Consider the following 9,784-nt stretch of genomic DNA (forward strand, 5'->3'; position numbering starts at 1 on the left):
GAAAAAGGAAAAGGTGAGGATCACCATGACTCAAGCATAAAGTAAAAACATAAAGTAAAAGATAGGCCCTTTGTAGAGGGAAGCAGAGGTTGTCATGCGCGTTTAGGGTTGATGCATAAAATCTTAATGCAAAAGAACGTTACTTTATATTGCCCCTTGTATGTGTCCCTTTTTTATGCAGTCCGTCACTTTTTTTACTTCCACAACAAGTTCGTACAAAGCTTATTTTCTCTGCACTAATAAGTCATACATATTTAGAGAGAAATTTTTATTGCTTGAACCGATGACAACTTACTTGAATGATCTTACTCAATCCATAGGTAGGTATAGTGGACTCTCATGGCAAAACTGGGTTTAAGGATATTTGGAAGCACAAGTAGTATTTCTACTTGGTGCTAGGAATTTGGCTAGCATGAGGGGGAAAGGCAAGCTCAACATGTTTGTAAGGTCAATGACAATATACTTTAACTGAGATGTCGGAAGACATAAACCTTTATGCTGTCTTCCTTGTCCAACATCAACTCTTTTAGCATGTCATACTTAATGGGTGCTTCACAATCATAAAAGATGTCCAAGATAATATATCTACATGTGAACCCCTCTTTCCTTATCACTTCCTATTAATTGCAACGATGACGAAGGATACGTTCATCAACTCTCAACAATTTTTATGCCTCATACTTTCTATATGTGAAGTTATTACTATCCATAAGATCAATATGAACTCTTTTATTCTTTCTACTTTCTCAAGATCATAGCACATAGCAAAGCCCTTGACTCAACACTAAACTTTATTATAGATAGCACACGGACTTGATTACATAAAGAGATCACAATGCAAAACTCGAACTACGATATCAAAACTTCAAACTACTAAATCAAGATACTACTAAAAGGATCGAACTAAATAAAGCGGTAAAGGCAGGAGTGTGATGGTGATACGATACCGGGGCACCTCCCCCAAGCTTGGCAGTTGCCAAGGGGAGTGCCCGTACCCATGTGATTATGTCCTCGAAGGTGATGGAGGTGGTGATGATGACGGTGGATAATCGCACATCGAGCATAGAAGTTCCTCCAACTTGTGGATAATGCCCTTAAGCCCAGCAATATGATCCTTCAAAAGAATATTCTCCTGTGTGAGATACTTGTTCTGTATGCGAGCTAACTCAATCATCCTTAAAGCTTCAATCTCTGTTGGAGTGAAGAGGTTAGGTAAAGGTTGAGGGATATCTTCTTCTTTCACCGCTGGAGCTTCAACCTCCATGGCTTCCTTGATCCCTTCATCCTTGTTGATCTCTTCTAGTTCTTCTCTTTTCAGCTCTATCTTCAAATGCCAAGCATCCTTGTCTTCATTGTTGGAGGAGGGTGAAGTCATGGTGCTCTAAATATGAAACAGAAACAGCTCGAAACGAAAACAGATGATATTTGTGTGATACGATGGTCAAAACCTTCGGGAGTATATATAATGAATCTTTACCGACCAAAATGCGTAATGTGTAAGAAAACGGAGTCCGGGAGGCACACGAGGTGCCAACGAGACAGGGGGCGCGCCCTACAGGGGGGGCGCCCTCCACTCTCGTGGGAGCCTCGTGTCCCTTTCGGACTACTTCTTTCTTCCTAAAATTCTTAAATAATCCAAAACTGATAAAAAATGCCATTGGAGTTGTTTTGGAGTCGGTTTACTTACCGTACCACATACCTATGCCTTTTCGGAGTCTGGAACATTCTGGAAAGTGTCCCTTATGTATTCCTCAGGGGTTACGGTTTCAATAATATTAGTTTCAACATTGACAGGATTACCTGAAATATAGTGTTTAATTCTTTGGCCATTTACCACCCTCGGATTCGTGCCTTCGAAGTTGTTGATTTTTATAGCACCAAAACGGCAGACCTCCTCGATAACGTAGGGACCTTCCCATTTTGAGAGAAGTTTTCCTGCAAAAAATCTTAAATGAGAGTTGAATAATAACACATAATCTCCTACGTTAAACTCACGCTTTTGTATCCTCTTATCATGCCAGCGTTTGACTTTTTCTTTGAAAAGCTTGGCATTCTCATATGCTTGGGTTCTCCATTCATCAAGTGAGCTAATATCAAATAACCTCGTCTCACCGGCAAGTTTGAAGTCATAATTAAGCTCTTTAATAGCCCAATATGCTTTATGTTAAAGTTCAAGAGGTAAATGACACGCTTTTCCATAAACCATCTTATAAGGAGACATACCCATAGGATTTTTGTATGCAGTTCTATAGGCCCATAATGCATCATCAAGTTTTTTGGACCAATTCTTTCTAGATCTTTTCACAGTCTTTTGCAAAATTAATTTGAGCTCTCTATTGCTTAACTCTACTTGACCACTAGACTGTGGATGATAAGGAGATGCTATTCTATGATTGACATCATCCTTAGCAAGCATCTTACGGAAAGCACCATGAATAAAATGTGAACCACCATCAGTCATAAGATATCTAGGGACTCCAAACCTCGAAAAAATAACTTCTTTAAGCATTTTAATAGAAGTGTTATCATCAACACTACTAGTTGGAATAGCTTCTACCCGCTTAGTAACGTAATCAACAGCAACTAAGATATGTGTATAACCATTAGAGGCAGGAAAAGGTCCCATATAATCAAAGCCCCAAACATCAAACGGTTCAATAACAAGAGAGTAATTCATAGGCATTTCTTGTCGTCTACTAATGTTACCTATTCTTTGACATTCATCATAGGATAAGACAAACTTACGAGCATCTTTGAAAAGAGTAGGCCAATAAAAACCAGATTGTAGTACCTTGTGTGCAGTTCTATCTCCAGCATGGTGTTCTCCATAAGATTCAGGGTGACACTTACGTAGAATCTGTAACTGTTCATGCTTAGGCACACAACATCTAATAACACCATCTACTCCTTATTTATAAAGGTCTGGATCATCCCAGAAGTAATGTCTTAAATCATAAAAGAACTTTTTCTTTTGCTGGTATGTGAAACTAGGCGGTATAAATTTAGCAACAATGTAATTAGCATAATCAGCATACCAAGGAGCAGTACGAGAAGCATTGACGACCGCTAATTGTTCATCAGGGAAGCTATCATTAATAGGTAGTGGGTCATCAAGAACATTCTCTAACCTAGAGCAGTTATCTACAACGGGGTTCTCGGCTCCTTTTCTATCAGTAATATGCAAGTCAAATTCTTGGAGCAAGAGAACCCATCTAATGAGTCTAGGCTTAGCATCTTTCTTTTCCATAAGATATTTAATAGCAGCATGATCAGTGTGAATACTAACTTTGGAATCGACAATATAAGGTCTAAACTTATCACATGCAAACACAACTGCTAAGAACTCTTTTTCAGTAGTAGCATAATTTCTCTGGGCGGTATCAAGAGTCTTACTAGCATACTGGATAACATTCAATTTCTTATCAACTCTTTGCCCAAGAATAGCACCTACAGCATAATCACTAGCATCGCACATAATTTCAAAAGGTAAATTCCAATCAGGTGGCTGAACAATAGGTGCAGTGATCAAAGCTTTCTTAAGTGTTTCAAAAGCTTCTACACAATCATCATCAAAGACAAAAGGAATATCTTTTTGCAATAAATTAGTCAGAGGCCTAGAGATTTTAGAAAAGTCCTTAATGAACCTCCTATAAAAACCGGCATGACCGAGGAAACTTCTTATACCTTTTATGTCCTTGGGACATGGCATCTTTTCAATAGCATCAACTTTGGCTTTATCAACTTCAATACCTCTCTCGGAGATCTTGTGCCCCAAGACAATGCCTTCATTAACCATAAAGTGACACTTTTCCCAATTTAGGACGAGACTAGTGTCTTCACATCTCTGCAAAACTCGATCAAGGTTGCTCAAACAATCATCCAAAGAGGATCCATAGACAGAGAAGTCATCCATGAATACCTCACAAATCTTTTCACAAAAATCAGAAAATATAGCCATCATGCATTTTTGAAAGGTAGCAGGTGCATTACATAAACCAAAAGGCATACGTCTCTAAGCAAAAGTACCAAAAGGGCAAGTAAAAGTAGTTTTAGATTGATCCTTCGCGGACACAGGTATCTGAGAGAAACCAGAATAACCATCTAGAAAGCAAAAATGTGTGTCCTTCGATAGCCTTTCTAGCATTTGATCAATAAAAGGTAAAGGGTAATGATCTTTCTTAGTAGCTTTATTCAACTTACGAAAATGAATTACCATCCTATAACCTGTAATAATTCTTTGTGGGATCAATTCATCTTTATCATTAGGAACGACGGTAATACCTCCCTTCTTAGGGACACAATGGACAGGGCTTACCCATTCACTATTAGCAACGGGATAAATAATACATGCCTCAAGGAGCTTTAGTATCTCCTTTCTTACCACTTCTTTCATCTTGGGATTTAATCGTCTTTGGGGATCTCTAACTGGTTTGGCATCTTTCTTCACTGAAATCTTGTGTTAACATAATGTGGGACTAATGCCCTTAAGATCATCCAGAGTATATCCAATAGCTGCATGGTGCTTCTTCAGAGTTTTCAATAATCTTTCTTCTTCTTTCTCTGAAAGGTTAGCACTAATAATAACAGGATATATTTCTTTTTCATCAAGATAAGCATACTTAAGATTATCAGGTAATGGTTTAAATTCAAAAACGGGATCATCCTTGGGTGGAGGGGTATCCCCAAGAATTTTAACGGGAAGGTTATGTTTCAGCATAGGTTCATGTTTAAGGAACACTTCATCTATTTCTTCCCTTTCCTTCATAAGCATATCGTTTTCATGGTCTAGCAAATATTGTTCTAACGGATCAGTTGGAGGAACAGCAATGGAAGCAAGACCAATAATCTCATCCTTACTAGGTGGTTCCCTTTCACAAGGTTGTCTACTAAACTTAGCAAAATAAAACTCATGATACATACCATCTATGCCAACAGTGATAGTATTCCTTTCACAATTAATCTTAGCACTAGCAGTATTCAAGAAGGGCCTACCAAAAATAATGGGACAAAAGGCATCTTGTGGGGAAGCAAGAACAAGAAAATCAGCAGGGTATTTAACCTTCCCACACAATATTTCAACATCTCTAACAATCCCAATAGGTTTAATGGCATCCCTATTAGCAAGCTTAATAGTAACATCAATGTCTTCTAATTCAACGGGTGCAATGTCGTGCATAATTTCTTTATAAAGATCATAAGGTATCGCACTAGCGCTGGCACCCATATCACATAAGCCATGGTAACAGTGATCTCCTATTTTAACAGAAATAACAGGCGTGCCTATGACAGGTCTACGTGTCTTAGTATCAGGTCTAGCAATATTAGCAGTCTCACCCAAGAAAGAAATAACATGCCCATCTAAGTCCTCATCCAAGAGATCTTTAACCATAGCAATACTAGGTTCAACATTAATTTGCTCAGGAGGTGTATAAGTCCTAGTATTACTCTTACGAACAATAGTCGAAGCTTTAGCATGATCCTTTATCCTAATAGGAAAAGGGGGTCTTTCAACATAAGCAGTAGGAACAATAGGATCACTATAGGTAATAGTCTTTTCTTCGACTGTAATAGGTGCAACTACTTTCACTTCAACAAGAGGATTATATTTAAACCACTTCTCCTTAGGGAGATCAACGTGAGTAGCAAAAGATTCACAAAAAGTAGCTACTATCTCAGAGTCAAGTCCATACTTAGCGCTAAATCCACGAAAAACAACGGTATCCATAAAAGATTTAACACAATCGAACTTAGGTGTCATACCCGACTCCTTACCATCGTCGGAACCCCAATATTCAAAGTTGCGTTTAATTCTTTCCAATAAGTCCCATTTGAAATCAATAGTCTTCAGCATATAAGAACCAACACAGGAAGTATCGAGCAGGTTGCGATTATCAAGAGAAAGCCGAGCATAAAAGTTCGGAATAATATTTTCCCGAGAGAGCTCATGATTGGGGCATGAATATAACATTGACTTAAGCCTCTTCCAAGCTTGAGCGATGCTTTCTCCTTGGCGAGGCCAGAAATTATATATGTAATTATGATCACGCTGAGCAAGATGCATAGGATAGAACTTCTAGTGAAATTCCAACTTCAATCGCTTATAATTCCAAGATCTTGTATCATCACATAGCCTATACCATGTCATTGCATCTCCCTTCAAAGATAAAGGGAAGACCTTCCTTTTGACAACATCATCGGGAATACCTGCAAGCTTAAATAATCCATAAACTTCATCCACAAAGATAAGGTGTAAATCGGGATGCAATGTTCCATCTCCTGCAAATGGATTAGCTAGCAGTTTCTCTATCATACCTGAAGGAATCTCAAAGTAAATATTTTCATCAAGTTCAGTAGGTTGAGGAGCAACTCTTTGCTCTTCTGGTTGGGGTAAAGATACACTACTAGGAAAAGGGCTATAGATAGGACTGATTCTAATGGCGCACCAAGTAAATAGTGCGACACTACTATATACTAATGGCGCACCGGTTGCTCGTGCGCCATTAGTGTGGAAGACACTAATGGCGCACCGTGCTCACGGTGCGCCACTACTATTGATTTTTTTCCCATTTTTCCATACAAACTAATGGCGCAGGATGACAAAGTGCGCCATTACTAGTTAGAACTAGTAATGGCGCACGACCAAGACAGTGCGCCATTAGTATATATTTATTTATTTTACTTTTTTGCAAACCTATTAATGGCACACTATGCCAAAGTGCGCCATTACTAGTTTAAACTACTAATGGCGCACTTTTCCACAGTGCGCCATTAGTATACATATGTTTTTTTTACTTTTTTGCAAAAAGTACTAATGGCGCACCACCTGCCGGTGCGCCATTAGTAACCAGGGTTACTAATGGCGCATTTTGTGGTGGTGCGCCATTAGTAACCTGGGACCAACAAGATATTTTGGACAGCCCACCTACCCACTCACTTTCCCCACTTCATTCTCTCCACCTCCTCCTCCAAGTTTGTCTTGGCTGCCTCCTCCTCCTCACCTCATTTCCACCATAGATTCATCAAAATTAAGTGGTGAAATTACCTTTTTTTGATAGGTAAGTAAGGGGAAAGCTATCTTCATGATGTAGATCTACTTTTTTTCTCCCTAGCTCGCTCCAACAACGTGCACATGCACTTTTTGTGGCCTAGCTAGATCTATGTATGTTTGTGGTGTTGCTTGTGTTTGTGGTGTTGCATATATGTTTGTGTTTGCAGGTACCGGTATTTGAAATGCGATAGTTGCCAATATTTTGCCGGAATGTTGATTCATTTCCGTTTCGGCGAGAATTTTGGCACTATGCATTCTTTTTGGTCCTATTTTTAGGGAAGGTCATGCCAAATTTTTTCTTGGTTCTAAAATATCGTTTTGCTCTACCCCGCAGGCGACCATGGTCCGCACGATGACCGAAGGCATCGTGAATAGGTTTTTGAGCTCCGCGAAGGCCGAGATGCTTCAAAAGAACGAGACGGAGATAAGATGTCCGTGTCGAAGATGCAAGCTGAAGAGCCTTATTGCGGACCCGGATTCCGGGCAGGTGCGGGACCACCTGCTCTTGCGTGGTTTCATGGATGGCTATCGGTGGCAAGGTGATGAAGATGACTATGAAGTCGTCCATGGGGGCCGGGCAAGAAATGAGGAAGGGCAACAAGACAACCACCGCGGCGAGGGCGGGCGAGAAGACGAAGAATCTCCAGGACATGATCACGACGGTGATGATGTACACAATCATCATGTAGAAGATGTCGTACATGATGATGAGGAAGATCAAGACGAAGGGCATGATCATGAAGATGAAGATGCCGGAGCAGACGACGATGGAGGCTGGGTGCAGGACCCTCATATTCAAGAGCTGCTTCGCAAGCAGACGGATAACGCAAGAGCTGCCGCCCGAGAGAAAGCCAAGCTGGATCAACTGGAGATAGACGCGGTTACTCCATTGTATGAAGGATGCAGGCCCGAGGATACCCGCCTGAAAGTAACGCTCATGGCTCTGGAGATGAAGGTAAAACACAAAATGACCGACGCATGCTTCGACGAGAACATGTCATTCTGGCACGAACGTCTTCCCAAGGGGAACAAGTGCCCGACCAGTTTCGAGGAGGCGAAGAAAATCGTGTGTCCTTTGGATTTACCGCACGTGAAATACCATGTGTGCATGAACAATTGCATCATTTATCGGGACGAGCACGCGGAGTCTACCATATGTCCGGTGTGCGGCGTCACTCGATACAAGAAGAGGAAGAAAGCTCCTCGAAAATCGGTGTGGTACTTTCCGATCACTCCTCGTCTGCAGCGGTATTTCGCGGACCCTAAGGTAGCAAAGCTCCTGCGTTGGCACGCGGATAGGGAGGAGAAGAAGCGGGAAGATGACGGAAATGATCCGGAGATAAATAAAAAAGACAAGATGCTGAGTCACCCTAAGGATGCGAGCCAGTGGCAAGCGTTGAACTTCGAATACCCAGAATTTGGGAAGGATCCAAGGAACATCGTGCTGGGCGCGAGCACCGATGGAGTCAATCCGTTTGGCAGCCAGAGAAGCACACATAGCACCTGGCCTGTGTTTGTGTGGATGTACAACCTTCCCCCCTGGTTGTGCATGAAGAGGAAGTACATTCACATGAGTATGCTAATTGAAGGGCCGAAACAACCAGGGAACGACATCAATCTGTATCTGGGGCTGCTGAAGGAGGAGCTAGACACGCTGTGGAAAACGCCAGCCAATACGTGGGACGCCGCAGAGAAAGAATATTTCCCTATGAGAGCCGCACTGCTCACGACGGTGCATGACTATCTCGGTTACGGATATCTCGCGGGGCAGGTAGTCCACGGATTTTCTGGATGCGTAAGGTGCATGGATGACACAACGTATCGCCAGCTAGATAGAGATCCCGGGTCTTCGAAAACCGTGTTCATGGGACATCGAAGGTGGCTTCGCGACGATGACCCGTGGAGGAAACGCAAGGATCTGTTCGATGGTGAAACCGAACCCCGAAAACGCCCGTGTACGAGGAGCGGCGAGGAAATAGACGAGCTGTTGAAAAATTGGAAAGACTGCCCACTGCCGGGAAAGAAGCAAAAGGCGCCAGAGCCGGGAAAGAAGCGAAAGGCGCCAGAGCCGCTGCTGAAGGTATGGAAAACGAGGTCTGTTTTCTGGGACTTGCCGTACTGGAAGATCCACCGTGTGCCTCACAGCCTTGATGTCATGCATATCACGAAGAACGTGTGCGAGAGTCTGCTTGGTACCCTGCTCAACATGCCAGAGAGGACCAAAGATGGGCCGAAAGCAAGGGCAGACTTGAAATCAATGGGCATCAGGCAGGAGCTTCACGCTAATGATGATGATGATGATGATGATGATGATGATGATGAGGCGAAGCAGGACACAGAAAGTCGTCGCAAAGGCAAAAAGGCCAAGAAGACCGGAAATGACTACCCTCCCGCGTGCTTCACTCTAAGTCAGGAGGAGATCGAGCAGTTTTTCACCTGCCTCCTAGGAGTAAAACTTCCTTACGGTTACGCGGGGAAGATAAGCAGATACCTAGACCCAGCGAAGCAGAAGTTCAGCGGGATGAAGTCTCACGACTGTCACGTGCTGATGACGCAGATACTTCCAGTTGCAATCCGTGGGATCATGGACGCGCACGTCCGTGAAACGCTATTTGGCCTATGCAACTTTTTCGACGTCATCTCTCGGAAGTCGATTGGCGTGAGGCAACTCAGAAGGCTACAGGAAGAGATCGTGGTGATACTATGCGAGCTTGAGATGTACTTCCCGCCCGCATT

This window comes from Triticum aestivum, chromosome 5B (assembly GCF_018294505.1).
Source record: "Triticum aestivum cultivar Chinese Spring chromosome 5B, IWGSC CS RefSeq v2.1, whole genome shotgun sequence".
Lineage (NCBI taxonomy): Eukaryota > Viridiplantae > Streptophyta > Magnoliopsida > Poales > Poaceae > Triticum > Triticum aestivum.